Below are 15,727 nucleotides of genomic sequence, written 5' to 3' on the forward strand. Positions count from 1 at the left end.
GCTTCCCGCAGTCTGAGCAGGTGAACGGCTTCTCTCCAGTGTGTACTTGCTGATGTTCCTTCAGTTTAGATGAATATGTGAATCCCTTCCCACAGTCTGAGCAGGTGAATGGCTTCTCTCCAGTGTGAACTCGCTGATGTTCCTTCAGTTTAGATGAACAAATGAATCCCTTCCCACAGTCTGAGCAGGTGAACGTCCGCTCCCCATTGTGAACTCGCTGGTGAGCCATTAGTCAGATGATCGAGTGAATCCTTCCCCACAAATTCAGCAGATGACCAGCCTCTGCCCAGTGTGAACTGACTGGTGTGTCCACAGGTGGGAAGACCAACTGAATCCCTTCTCACACACAGGACAGATGAATGGCCTTGGCCAGTGTGAACTCGCTGATGTTCCTTCAGTTGAGATGACCGAGTGAATCCATTCCCACTGTCTGAGCAGATGAACGGACTCTCTCCTGTGTAAAATGACGGGCGTGCCAGTCGGTCAGATGAGCAAATGAATCCCTCCCCGCAGTCTGAGCAGGAAGGATGGTTGTATGATTCCCTTGCTCCTCGTCTTAAATATCTGGATAGAGAAAGCAAAACTGACGTAATCTGTTTGAGATTCCCGTAGACAAATTCCTTGTCATTTTTAACCTGTAAAAAGATTTACAAAATCCATCAATGGGTGAAGTACAACATTATAGATGAGATCACTTGAGTTGTCAAGGTGTGATCTGGCATCAAACTGTTACAGTGAAGTTCAACCCAAGTTGGAGAGAGAAGTCATCTTCTAACTAGGCATCTTCTTGCTGGTATCTGAATGATCAGCAAATTCTCTGATGCTTTCTGGCTCAGTCTGACTCTCTCCATTGGTACTATTCCCTGTTCCCACTGAGCTGCATGGGTGCCTGGCCCCACAGTAACTGAAACACTCTCACACAAATAGCTGGCAGTGCATTCCACACACCCACCACTCTCTATGTAAAAAAACTAACACCTGACATCTCCACAGTATCTATTTCAAAACACCTTAAAACTATGCCCCTCATGATAGCTATTTTAGACCTGGGAAAAAGACTCTGGCTATCCACGTGATCAATGCCCCTCATCATCTTTTCACATAAAATATGCTCTAAACATAGACAAGGGAACCATACATTGCTTTGAGGTTTTGTTAGAGGTATACAAAGTTATTTGGGTACAGATAGGGTAAGTGCAAGCAGCATTTTCCACTGAGGTTTGGGTGCGGTGATAACCAGAGGTCATGGGTAAGTGGTGAAGTTGAAAATTTAACAGGAGCGTGTGGAAAAAGTCTTCACTGAAATGGTTGTGTGAGTGTGGAATGAGGTGTCAGCACAAATGGTTAATATGAGCTCGGTTTCAGCATTTAAAAGAAGTTTGATGGGAGCCTGGATGGCAGGGGTATGGAGAGCGATGGTCCCCGTGCAGATAGTTGCATTTGACAGCTTAAATGTTTTTTCAGCATTGACTAGCTGGGCCAATTAGCCTGTTTCTGTACTGAACTTCTCCATGTTTCTATGTCAGAGAAGCTGGACAAACTTGTTTGGAAGGGAAAAGGTAGGAGTGAAAACAGAGCAGCAATGACTGGAATTTCTGGGAGCAATTCGGGAGCTGAGTTATCGATACATCCCAAAGAAGTGGAAGCATTGGAAAGGCAGGAGGACACAATTGTGGCTAAAATGAGAAGCCAAAGCCAACATAAAAGCCCAAGAGAGGGCAAACAAGGAGCAAAAACTATTGGGAAGCTTTTGGAAACCAACAGAAGATGAGTAAAAAAAAGTAAAGAAAAAGTTTCCAGTGCATGGAATCATGATATTGTAGTCATTAATGCGTCCTGGTAGCACCCAACAGTCTGAGGCATTTAGAGGAACAAAATATCCGGGGCCTCAATATCTCTTAAAAACCCAGGTTCCCTGCACCAGTTACCTTTCAACCTTTATTTTGTCAGGCATGTACAAACTCTACACCCTCAAAATTTAACTTCTGAAGGCCTCCCACTTACCAAGTACTCCTTTGCCAGAAAACATTCTGTCCCAAACCACACTTGCCAGATCCTTTCTGATACCACAAAATTGACCTTTCTCCAATTTAGAATCTCAACCCGTGATCCAGACCTCTCTTTTTGCATATTTACTTTGAATCTCATGGCATTATGATCCCTAATTGCTATCACCAGCCCTGGACTATTTCCTAACAGCTTATTGCACACTTCTATGTTGGGAATCCTACGCACTGATTAGGGGCACATTTGACAAACTCTACCCCATCTAGTCCTTTTATAGTATGGGAGTCACAGACAATATCTGGAAAGTTAAAAGCACTTACTGAATCAACCTTTGTTTATTGTCATGGTCTGCAATCTCTCTGAAAATTTGTTCCTCTAAATCGCTCAGACTGTTGGGTGCAACCAAGTCCCAATAATGGCTAGAATATCATAATTCCCTGTCCTCAGCTTATCTGGCTTTCCTACGATGCTTCTTTCATTGTGATAAACGCAGCTCAGCACATTCATACCATGCTTGACCATTTGATTGCTGACTCTTATCTGAGGTCTGAACAACATCTGACTGGTGTCAAGAAAACAACCTTTCCCTGATTGTCACAAAAACAAAGGAGCTGTTTGTGGATTACAGGAGGAATGGAGAAAGGCTAGCCCCTATTGATATCAATGGATCTGGGGTTGAGATGGTGAACAGCTTTAAGATCCTCAGGACAAACATCAACAAGGATCTCACATGGTCTGTACGTACCGGCTGTGTTGTGAAAAGAGCACAGGAGCCCCTTTTAAACCTCAGATGGTTGAAGAGGTTTGTTATGGGCCCCAAATCCTAAGAGCTTTCTACAGGGAGACAATTGAGAGCATCCTGAGTGGCTGCATCACTGCCTGATATGTGAACTGTACTTCCCTCAATCTCAGGAACCTGCAGAGAGTGGTGCAGACAGACCAGCGCATCTGTAGATGTGAACTTCCCATGATTCAGGGCATTTACAGAGACAGGTGTTTAAAAGGGGCCCAAAGGATATTGGGGACCCAATTTATCACAACCACAAACTGTTCCTGCTGCTACCATCTAGGAAACAGTACCACAGCAAAAGGACTAATAGGCTTCGGGATGTCATCTTCTACCAGGCCATCAGACTGATTAATTCATGCTGATAGAATTGCATTTCTGCTATTTTGACTGTCCTATGTACAAACTATTTATTAGAAATTACTATAACTTACACATTGCACTTTTAGACGGAGATGTATTGTAAAGATTTCTACCTCTCATGTAATGACAGACTCCCAGCTGATCCAGAATACATCCATTTCAAGTTCCAACTCCTTAAAGTGCATATGTGCATAGTGATATTTATATAGTGAGGTATTCATTTTAACAGCTAGCAAATCACTGTCAATAAGAACTTTGATCTCCTCTGGGTTCGATCCAGTTCATTTGCTCTCTCACACTATATAGCAGGCCTGTAATGGGTAATGAAGGATTTTCTCACCAAAGCTCTTGCATATTGTCCATAAGTGGTTTGTTTGCTAAATTCCGCTTTAAAAAGTCAGAGTTCCAAATATCACTCCACTTCTTCCCACTTGTAATTTCTCCAGCAACTTATGCATCACCACAATACACATAGGTAACACCAGTTTCTATATTGGACAAAAATATTTCCCGTGAACCCTCCTGAGGAATTAAGGATATATATATATATAAAACATTTTGAACCTATGTAACCTCTGGCTAAAAGAATATTTAGGACTGAATAGGAATTTTTGAACTGAAGTAGACTCTGTGTTCAGTGGTTTGCTAAGACAGGCTCATTACCAGTTCTCTGTGTCTTGCAGAGAGACACACTGAGAGCTGATAACATTATACATTGTACCCTCGTTAGCTGATAACATTATACATTGTACCCTCGTTTGAGTGAAGGGAGGAGGACTCGCTGATAAGGACAGGAATGAACACGTCTGTAATTAAGTCAGGGCCTTGCAAAGGGAATAGCTGATAAGGACTGGACAGTACATCCATCTGTAATTAAAACCTTCATTTAGCGAATTCTCTTATCTACGCAATTAAGTTTTGCACCAACAGACTTCGTGGGCATACCAGCTCAAATAACATCTTGCAATAGTGATGTCTGGGGCTTACTATTTATAAATGTCTGGGTACGTGTATAAATACACGGCTGTAACCTGACTGAGTCAGTCCACTTGTCAGGTGGTGGCAGTGCTTACGTGCCTTCCCTTTGATAACTGGGTCTCAAACTCCTGCAGGAGAATGCACAATAAACTGTGGTGATGATAAGAAGCTGGTCTCCCGGGTTTTATTCAGATTCAACTTTAACATTTGGCATCAGAAACAGGATCCCAATACAGGGAGTGCCAAGCAGACGAGCTGAGTAAGCGGCTGGACCACTCTGGGGACTGCGGAGACCGACCGGTTGCCTGATAGATATTTTACATTTTGTCACTCACTGTTAGTTCTTTTCGATGTACGGTCCCTCGTCCAAGGCTGATTGCATACCTTGACAGGATCGGGAAAGAATCTGTTGGGAGACTCGTATAAGGTAGGCAAAATTTTACTAAGTGAGTAGAAGGCGGTTCCAGGTAAATTTCACTAAGTGGACAGGAGGCAGACGTGCCGGGTAAATTAATTAAATGAGCATGAAGTTCCAGCTGAATAAATTTATTAAATGAGCATTAAGTGCCAGCCAGGTGAATTTATTAAGTGGACAGGATGTGTCAGCCGAGTAAATGTATCTGTTTGTTAATTAAGCAGGAGGCTTTGTGCCGGGTAAATTACTTAGAGAACATGGGTCAATTGCAGTCGATTGTTACGAGTGGGGCAGGAGCAGCCCTACACAATGTGTGAGAGTTTTCCAGACAAGGAAGAAGATTGCAGCGCTGAATAAGAAATTGGGGAACAAAATCTGGCCACTGGGGGTGAACCAGGGATATTACCTCATGAGAACAAGCAGTAAATTTGATATGGAAAAAGAACTGTGGAAAGAAGTGGAAATTGTTGGAAAGGGAAGGGAAGGATAAGGCAGATGCAAAGTGGAAGGGTGCATTATTAGCAAGTTGGAGGAATAATGCATGTGACAAAGGGTAGAGGTACGTACTGCAGGAGGAACGCCAAAGGTTGGGAGACGCTAAAAGTGGAGCGTGAATGGGTGGATAAACGCAGCAAGCAAGAGCAGGGAAAACAACGTAAGCAAACCTAGTCCAGCCTAGATAGGAGAGAATGGCAAGAATGTCATTCTGAAGTTCGAACTGATAGGGAAACAAGAGATCCCAAACCCATGTCTGGCATACCAACCCTGTTACAGAACAGTGACTGTGATGAGGTGTGGGCATCCACGGTACTCCCCCCCCCAACACCTCACCAGGAGCCGAGGGCACCCAGTGCTCCCGAACCCCAATCCTCCCAGTACTCAGATACGGTGACCACTCGGGTAAAACAGTGGCGGCAGGGAAGGGGGAGGTCCCTATACCCTGAGATTCAGAAAGGGAATACCTACGACAGGGAGGGAAGAATCCAATAGAACCCCAGAGTTAATGGCTCCACAAAGACATTGGCTCAATGGAAGAAGCCAGAGAGTGGTAGTGGAGGATTGCTACTCTGAGTGGTGGCCTGTGACTAGCGGTGTGCCACAGGGATCAGTGCTGGGTCCATTGTTATTTGTTATCTATATCAATGATCTGGATGATAATGTGGCAAATTGGATCAGCAAATTTGCCGATGATACAAAAATTGGAGGTGTAGTTGACAGTGAGGAAGGTTTTCAAATCTTGCAGAGGGATTTGGACTAGTTGGAGGAATGGGCTGAAAAATGGCAGATGGAGTTTAATGCAGACAAGTGTGATGTATTGCACTTCGGAAGATCAAGGTAAAACATACAAGATAAATGGTAGGACACTGAGGTAGAACACCCGCAGTAGAACAGAGGGATCCGGGAGTACAGATACATAACTCCCTAAAAGTGGCATCACAAGCTGTAAAGAGGGTTTTTGGTACATTGGACTTTATAAATCAAAGTACTGAGTATAAGAGTTGGAATGTAATGGTGAGGTTGTATAAAACATTGGTGAGACAGAATTTGGAGTATTGTGTGCAGTTTTGGTCACCTAATTACAGGAGGGGTATTAATAAGATTGAAAGAGTGCAGAGAAGGTTTATAAGGATGTTGCCGTTACTTGAGAAACCGAGTTACAGAGAAAGGTTGAATAGGCTAGGACTTTATTCCCTGGAGCATAGGGGAATGAGCGGTGATTTGATAGAGATGTATAAAATTATGATGGGTATAGATAAAGTGAATGCAAGCAGGCTTTTTCCACTGAGGCCAGGGGGAAAAAAAACTAGAGGTCATGGGTTAAGGGTGAAGGGGGAAAAGTTTAAAGGGAACATCAGTGGGGGCTTCTTCATTCAGGGAGTGGTGGGAGTGTGGAATGAGCTGCCAGAGGAAGTGGTGAATGCGGGCTGACTTTCGACATTTAAGAGAAACTTGGGTAGGTATATGGATGAGAGGGGTTTGGAGGGATATGGCCCAGGTGCAGGTCAGTGGGACGAGGCAGAAAAATGGTTCGGCACTGCCAAGAAGGGCCAAAAGGCCTGTTTCTGTGCTGTAATACTCTATAGTTCTAAAGGCAATTGCCCACCCAAATGCTGCCCAATCCACGAGCAGAAGGAGGAACAGCCCTTAGTGATTCCTGTGTATGCACCCTGGAAGCCTCAAGAAATGATAATGATCATGAATCAGGTCCCAGGTAGAAGAGAAAAACCAGCACAGTTTGCTCAGTATGTCTGCAGTACTATACAAATGTTTAATGCGACCCCGCAAGATTTATTCGGTCTCTGCTGCATGATTCTCTCAGCTGATGAGGGGCAGAAATGGAAGGCAGAATTGAGATACCAAACCTATCAGGAGTTACAGGCGGGAAACCATAATGAGAATGAACAGACAGACCAGATTATTCAAGCCTTGGAAAGGGCTTTCCAGCAACCTGTAAACATCACTGAAGTTCTTGAATGCAAACCTAAGCCTGGGGAATCGGGAATAGACTATTGGGAGTGATTTGTGGCCTGCTACGGCACTTTCGCAGGAGACCGAGTCTTTAATGATGGGAATCTGTTCCCCAGTTTTACACCTTACTGCTCCAATGCTTACCAACTAAGATAGCCAACATGATTAAAACAAATAATATGGATTGGCCTGACAATGATCAAAATCGAATGCGATGAACTTTGACATATTGTTGGGACCTGACATTGTGTGCTGTATCTGGGGATAAGAAATGGGAACAAAAACCTACCAAGGGACAGATGGGGACAACAACCTGTGTAGAAATTGACAATCAAGGATGCTTCCTACCGTGAGTACCACCCCTCAGGAAGAGCCCAATGTAATATTGCAAGTTGCTGGAATTCCTGTTCCGTTTATGATTGATATGGGGACAACCACAACCACTCTTGATCAGGAAATAGTACTGGAAAAGGGATTTCAGCTATCAGACGCAACAATCACTCTGTTTGGGTTTGAATGAACGGAATGTACGTATCCACGTATCCAGCCACTGCAAGTGGAATTTCAGGGGAACCAGTGTGAGGTTTCATTTACAGTCACCACCAGTCGGGGGTGTAATCTAGCAGAGAGAGACTTGCTCTGTCCGTTGGAAGTCGAGATTCTATGCACAGATAAGGCTATCACCCTGGGACTAGCGAACAGCTTCCCCAGTTTCTGAACACCCAGTGGTGGGCACTTAATCTGGACTCCATTGTGTTTGAACCCCTTCTGCCAGCGGCCGACCCTCATGTGACTCTGTGCTATGACCCTCCGTGGTGCTCAACTGAGGAAAGCCAGTATTATGCACCCCTCGAGGGACAGAAGTTCCCAGTCACGGTGATTGGAGAGATTAAAGGAAAAGAGGGCAGTGTATTACTGGCCAAAGTTCCAGATTTCTTTGGCGACAGAGAGGACTGGTTGTTCCCCATACTACCGTTAGGGTTTGCCCCGGGTTCAAACCAAAGACCCTGGGGTTCCTTGCCTACACCCTGATGAAACAAGCCTCCAGCAACAAGGGAGACTGGCGAAACTTGGTCGCGGGACAACTCCAATACTGGAAGGAGTCTGAGGTGAAGATGGGACATCTGGTAAGATACTCTATTAATATTGACCGAACCCTAGATGTTGTACCCCGTCTCTGGGCAACTTTAGGCCACGAAGTTGGCCGCACTAACTGCCTCCGTCTGGATCACCGTGATAGATTCTCCCATCCATTCCGCAATACGCCCTCAAGCCTGAGGCAATGTGAGGATGGAAGCTCTTTTGTGGATCCAGCAGGGAAACAATATTCTGGCGATGCGATAGTAACTGACAGTGAAGTAATTGAGCAGGCCTCTTTTGAAGCAGCTGTCTCGTCCAGAAGGCTGAGCAGTTTGCTCGGACTCCTGCCTGTATCCTAGCAACAGACTAAAGTGCGAACGTTCACACAGACTCCCGTTATGCATTTGGAATTGTACATGACTATGGGAACGTGGGTATTCCTGACTTCCTCTAGCCACCCCATTAGTAATGCCACCTTTGTAAACAACTTACTCACCGCTCAACAGCTACCTCGAGTTTTGACTATTATTAATGTGCGGCCCTCATCCGCCAGTCATCCTTTAGCAGATGAGATAGCGAAAAGTGCGGCACAGTGCTCGTAGTTGTAGTTGTAGTCTCCTCGGGTTCCCATCAAGCAACCTTCCGTGACTCAAGCAGAACGAGTTTGCCAGACATGTGGGAGGTACGTACTTTTCAGGGGGACGCCTCTGAGGAGGAGTGCAAACTGTGGTCCCAGGTGGGGTGCCAGAAAGACCCCGACCCAGGTTTCTGGATCACCCCAGTGGGACAGGTTTGTGTTCCTACACAGTTTTTACCTATATTGGTCAATTATGCACACACCTGGAAAAGGAGGGAATGGTTGTTAACCTGCACCCTGCACACCGGGTACGACTCCCTTGACCATTTTCGTGTCTACAAGTTGATGTTACTGAATTGCCTAGAGTACATTGCTATAGATACTGCTTAGTTATTATAGATGTGTTTAGTAGATGGTTTGAAGCTATTCCAACTACCAATAATACTGCTATGACTGTTGTGAAGGTATTATTACAGGATATAATTCCCAGGTACAGCCTGCCAGAGATGCTGAGCTCTGACAATGGCCCACACTTTGTGGTGACAGTGAACAAAGAGGTATGTAAGAAACTAGCTATCAGGCAACAATTCTACCGTACACCACCCACGGGCTGCTGGCATAGTGGAAACAGCCAATGGCACTCTGAAGATTAAATTGGCCAAAGTAACGGTGGAGACTGAACTCACTTGGTTGATGGAAGGACCTACCATTAGCTCTATTCCACATGAGGGTTACCCCACGGGGGAAAACAGGGTCATCACCAGCTGAAATGATGTATGGACAGTCCATGGGGACACCCTGGGGACCACCTTGTGTCCAATGCTCCCAGAAGTTCTACCAGCAAAATTCAAAATTCATACCCTTGGGGAAGAGATGGGAAATAACCAAAATTCTCCAAGCATTACATACACAAGTACGACAGGCTTACAAGGAAGAGAATTTTCACTCCTCCGCACAGAGGAGTGACTATCCCACCACAGAACCGGGGAATATTGTCCTGATCAAGAACTGGGATTGTGGGAAACTCGGACCTCGGTGGAAAGGAGCATATCAGGTGTTACTGACCACTCCCACGGCTGCCAAACTGAAGGGGCAATCTCGGTGGATACATCGAACAGACTACAAACGTGTTACTGAAGGAACTGAGTAGAAGGACTCTCTCGGACTAAAAGAAAATGTATTGTCTGATAGTGGTGTTCATGCTTATGTCTTTGACAGGGCTCATCCCAGCATCCGGGGGCCCCCATGTTAACACATTTCTGTCTCTCTGTCACACCGATGCCAAACAGGTAGAACTAGGGTCCTGCTGGGTTTGTGCTGAAATTCCACAGCATGGTAAAACTATGATTCCAATGTCAGTAATCCTGCTCAACCAGAGTGAGGAACTCTCAGCCTGGGCTTTCTCAAACAACACCCGGGGAAGTGAGGTGAGGAACTGTGGTATTATCAGCGATGAATGTGGCTGTCAGTGTTGTGAGGGATGGTATCTCAGGCTCCCACCAAACGCAACTTCCTAGACTGGGAAACATGCATCCTGGCCATACTTGCAGGTGCCCAGCAGCGGAGAGGAATAACTGAGACTGAGCGATTTTGGATGATCACTTTTCTCTCCTATGGAGTAGCCAGGAATTTACGAGATATAATCAATTTGCCTATAGCACTTGAGGAGCTGGCCACAATACTGCAGGGGCCCTGACAGAAACACAGGCCAAGTAACAGAAATATCCACTGAAATGATTGCAATCTGGCAAACAGTCGTACAGAATCATATGGCTTTAGATTTTATCCTCGCTGAGAAAGGGGGAACCTGTGTTATTATTGACACAGAATGCTGCACCTATATCCCTGATGAGTCTACTAACATTACATCCCTCTCTGAGCACACTGCCACGGAGATTGACAGCATCCAGAAAGTAGGGCAGGATTTACACAGGTTCACCGAAGGTTCGAAATGGTGGTCTTTGAAGGCCTGTTTGTTAATATGTGGGACATGATATTGCATTATGGCCTAATAGTTGTACATATCATTGTTATAATTACTGTTCAACGCTGTTTTTACTCACTGATAAGTCAATGCTGTACTCAGTTGCTTTCTCTGTAAAAAACTACTGCTTTGTTGATCATGTAATGATCAAAAGGAGGGAGTGATAAAGTATGCAAAAGGGTTAACACTTGGTTAAACAATAGCAGCCTGTTTTTCTGAAAGAAACTGCTGATGATCAACAGATGTGCTAAGCCATGCTGAGCCATATTTCTTCTTGAGGGAAGCTAGCTAGGGTTTCTGGATGTCCTTGTGCACTCACGTGTAGAGATAGGACAGCTTCAGTCTGTTCTAAGGCATTATGACTATTTTGTAATTTGTCTTTAGGGGCTGTCATGTAGTAAATAACTTTGGCTCCAGCCTGTCTTGTGTGGTGGGTATCTGGACAGATATATCCGTGGTGTAAGGGGAATTGTTAGTCAGTTAGTGGATTGGGTGGGAACAGTCATAGACTCTTCCTGTTTGAGTGACTAACTGAGTAAGCCCCGGGTGCTTGGAATAAAGAGTTTGTAGTTATACGGTCTCTGAGTCACTTTATCCGGATTCGACTTCCACAGAATGGGAGTGGTTTTAAAGGGCTGGGCTGCTGGAAGCACATTATCAGACCTGGAGTGATTGCAACTCGATCTGACAGAGGCATAACTGGTTCTTCTGGGCACATTCAGTCTCACTCCAACTATTTCCTACCTTCCTTTGTACAGGTATGTAATGTCTAAAGGACCAGTGTTTGAGTAAATGAGACTCACCAAACTTTATCCTGACTGAATCACTGGATTCTCCGAATCAGATGGGTCCTCTCCAGCTGATGCTCTCAATCCTTGTGCTGGTTCACTTGTTGCTGTTCCCTCGTGTTCAGCCGTGGTTTGCTTCCAGTTGGGTTTTTCTTCTAATAAATCTCTCACTGCAGGTCCAACTTTAACATGAAAGATAATGAAGCACATTAACAATAAAAAGAACCAAACATTTCTGCTTAATGTTACTAAGAACAAAACTCACTGAAACTTAAACGTTGAAGGCAAATATAATGATCTCAGTGAACAATCTTTTATTGTCCCTCACACATCACAAAACGATATGGGATAAGAAGGAACCATCATTCAGTCATGGTAAGACATCAGACACAGGAACAGAATTAGGGGATTCAAGCTATCTGGTCTGCCCCACCACTCAACCATGTCTGATTTTTATTCCATCACCATATTCCTGCCTTCCTCCTGTAACCCTGAAGCTACTTAGCAATCATGAATATAATAATCTCTCTCATTAATATACCCAAATGGTAGCCTCAACCAACCTCTGCAGCAACAAATTCCACAGATCAGACATCTTTTGGCCAAATTTTTTTTCTCTCATCTCAGTTTTAAAGGGAAGCATCTTTATTCTGAGACTGTGCTGTCAGATCGCAGACTCTCCATCTAATGGAAACATCCTCTCCATGTCCACTGTATCCAGGTTTTTCAGCATTTGGTAGGTTTGCTTAACCATACATCCCTCCACCACCCCCACCGACCCTCTGAACTTCATTGAGTACAGGTCCAGAACCACCAAATGCTCCTCATACATAAAGCCAATCTTTCCTGCAATTATTCTTGTAAATCTTGTTAGTAACAACTGTACTGAACACAAACTGGTACAAGGATAATTTACAGAGAAAGTCGTGCTTTCTTCACTGTTCTACTATCACAGAATGAGCCATTTCCATTTCCAGGTCAAAACAGGTCCATTTCAGGAAATATAAACCATTCCAGGGTAAATGTAATAAAAAGAAACTGGAATTACCAGAAACACTCAGCAGGTAAGGAACAGCTGTGGGGAGAGGAAAAAACTTTACAATTCAGGTTAATATATTTCATCAGAATGACTTCAAACATTTTCTGTTTTTAGTGCAGGTTTCCAGCAACTTGAAATTCTGCTTGATTTCCACCGAGCGTCAGACAGGTGGCAGTGAGGGGGGGAATTTCCAAACAGAGTTTGAACACCAAATTCACGGGTCCATTTCTACTGTTGTAAACACAGTACAGCCCAGTTACTCATAGCCTCTCCCTGTGAGGGATGGAATGGGAATTCATCCTCTCCTCATGATTAGCAGTCATTGCTTCCAAAGGAACTCCAGAAACAAACATCTGATCTCAGACCAGAAATACTCACTCAACACCTCATAAGCCCAAGCAGTTCGATCCCCGGGTCCATTTTGCCTGGATCAAGAACTGTGATATCTCAGAACCCAACCTCAATGAGCCACACAGGCAAAGGTTGGGCACCCCTGATCAAAATTTCTGTTACTGTGAATAGTTAAGTGAGTAGAAGATGAACTGATCTTCAAAAGTCAAAGTTAAAGATGAAACACCCTATTCAACATTTTAAGCAAAATTAGTGTATTATTTTTGTTTTGTGTAATTTTAGAGTGAAAAAAATAAAGGAACAGCATGCAAAAGTTTGGGGACCCCAAGAGATTTGAGCTCTCAGATAACTTTTACTAAGGTCTCAGACCTTTATGAGATTGTTAGGGCTATGGCTTATTCATAATCTTTGTTAGGAAAGTCCAGGATGATGCAACTTTCAATGCTTTATAAATACCCTGACTCCTCAAACCTTCTCCCAACAATCAGCAGCCATGGGCTCCTCTAAGGAGCTGCCTAGCACTCTGAAAATTAAAACAATTGATAGCCACAAAGCAGGAGGAGGCTATAAGAAGATAGCAAAGCATTTTCATGTAGCCACTTCCTCAGTTCGTAACATAATTAAGAAATGGCAGTTAACAGGAATGGTGGAAGTCAAGTCCGAGAAATCTTTCCCAGAGAACTGCTCGTAGGATTGCTAGAACCCCCATTTGACTGCAAAAGACCTTAACGAAGATTTAGCAGACTCTGGAGTGGTGGTGCACTGTTCTACTGTGCAGCAACACCAGCACAAATATGACCTTCATGAAAGAGTCATCAGAAGAAAACCTTTCCTCCATCTTCCCCACAAAATTCAGCATCAGAAGTTTGCAAAGGAACATCTAAACAAGCCTGATGCATTTTGGAAACAAGTCCTGTGGACTGAAGTTAAAATAGAACTTTTTGGCCGCAATGAGCAAAGGTATGTTTGGAGAAAAAAGGTGCAGAATTTCATGAAAAGAACACCTCTCCAACTGTTAAGCATGGGGGTGGATCGATCATGCTTTGAGCTTGTGTTGCAGCCAGTGGCATGGGGAACATTTCACTGGTACAGGGATGAATGAATTCAATTAACTACCACAAATTCTGGAAGTAAACATCACACCATCTGTAAAAAACAGCTAAAGGTGAAAACAGGATGGCTTCTACAACAGGATAATGATCCTAAACACACCTCAAAATTCACAATGGACTACCTCGAGGTGCAAGCTGAAGTTTTTACCATGGCTCTCACATTCCCCCAACCTAAACATCATCGAAAATCTGTGGATAGACCTCAGAAGAGCAGTGCATGCAAGACGGCTCAAGAATCTCACAGAACTGGAAGCCTTTTGCAAGGAAGAATGGGCAACAATCCCCAAACAAGAATTGAAAGGTTCTTAGCTGGCTACAGAAAGTGTTTACAAGCTGTGATACTTACCAAAGGGGTTGTTACTAAGTACTGACCATGCAGGGTGCCCAAACTTTTGCTTCAGACCCTTTTCCTTTTTTGTTATTTTGAAACTGTAAAAGGTGGAAAAGAAAAAGTAATCTAGCTTAAAATATTAAAAAATGTGTCATCTTTAACTTTATGCCTTTTGGAACTCAGGTCATCTTTTACTCACTTAGCTATTCACAGCAACAGAAATTTTGACCAGTGGTCCCAAACTTTTGCATGTCACTGTATGTGGTTTTCTTGCTAAATGATACTTTAAAAAGTCAGATTTCCAAATATCACTCCCCACTTGCAAATTATCCAGCAACTTTTGCATTGCCACAATACACACAGGTAACACCAGTTTCTGTATTGTACATAAATATTTCCCCTGAAGCCCCACTCCAGGTGGCTGACAGTGGTGAACTCGGTGATGGCAATGCCAATGAATATGAAGGGAGTCTCTGTCTCACTGGAGTCTGGCACATTTGTGATGTGAAAGCTATTTGTTGCCCAGGGCAAAGGTGTTTGATATCAGTATGTACCCAGACAGAATGGGTCAAAGCATGTCCTCACTGGTAGAAAACGCCAGAGCAAGAGCAGGCAGAACAAGCAACACACACAAAATGCTGGAGGAACTCAGCAGGTCAGGCAGCATCGATAGAAAAGAGTACTAATGCTGAGTTCCTCCGGCATTTTGTGTGTGTTGCTTGGATTGCCGGCAGCTGCAGATTTTCTCTTGCTGCGGTTGCCGGTAGAACGAAGGTGATTGTCTCAACAGCTGATAGAAAGATATTGTTCCCTTTCTACGAGTTCCTGATCCCTGCATTTAGTTTTCTGGAGCTCAGCTCTGTCTGTGAGATCTATTTGCTCCCATTCCCTGATTAGCCGGAAGCTCCCCGGGGCCCGTGTACGGATCGTGGGGCTGAGAGAGAGGAAAAAGACCTGGCCTGTGCCGAGTTTGTGGGCCACGGTGTTCAATGTTCACAGCAATTGTCACTCAATTAAAACCCACCCAGCACCCGCTCTTACCTGCTACGGTCCTTCCGACATTTTGTGTACTACGCGCATGCGGAGTTTCCAAGACAGCAGCAAGCTTGACGCCTGCGCATTTGATCGGTGCTTCAAGTGACAGCGCAATTTTAAACGCAGGGCTTTATGGGTAATCACGGTGCCATTAAATATTTCTGCAAGCACTGGTTTCATGCCCATACCTCAGTTTGTTTTGTGTGTAGAAAAATCAGCAGTTTTTTTTTTAACCCAGAAAGCGGCTCCCATAAACCATACAGTCAATATCAACAGGCATTTCGTTTATTTAATGCCAAAGTACAATCCTCTTACAAATGCAGATATGAAACACAAGAGATTCTGCAGTTGCTGGAAAACAGCGACGCACACAGACACAATGCTGGAGGAGCTCTGCAGTTCAGGCAGCAA

General features: G+C 44.2%; 1 long non-coding RNA gene across 1 annotated transcript; it reads right to left on the bottom strand.

Annotated features, from left to right (window-relative positions):
* Positions 1-226: 226 nt before the first annotated feature.
* LOC140724202 (uncharacterized) lies at positions 227-15,373 on the bottom strand. The gene is made up of 4 exons (XR_012098060.1): positions 15,323-15,373; positions 14,297-14,379; positions 11,464-11,630; positions 227-564 (listed from the first exon to the last, which is right to left on the bottom strand). It is a non-coding gene; the product is annotated as an uncharacterized lncRNA (long non-coding RNA).
* Between the last annotated feature and the right edge of the window lie 354 nt (positions 15,374-15,727).

This window comes from Hemitrygon akajei, unplaced genomic scaffold (genome assembly GCF_048418815.1).
Source record: "Hemitrygon akajei unplaced genomic scaffold, sHemAka1.3 Scf000173, whole genome shotgun sequence".
Classification (NCBI taxonomy): Eukaryota; Metazoa; Chordata; class Chondrichthyes; order Myliobatiformes; family Dasyatidae; genus Hemitrygon; species Hemitrygon akajei.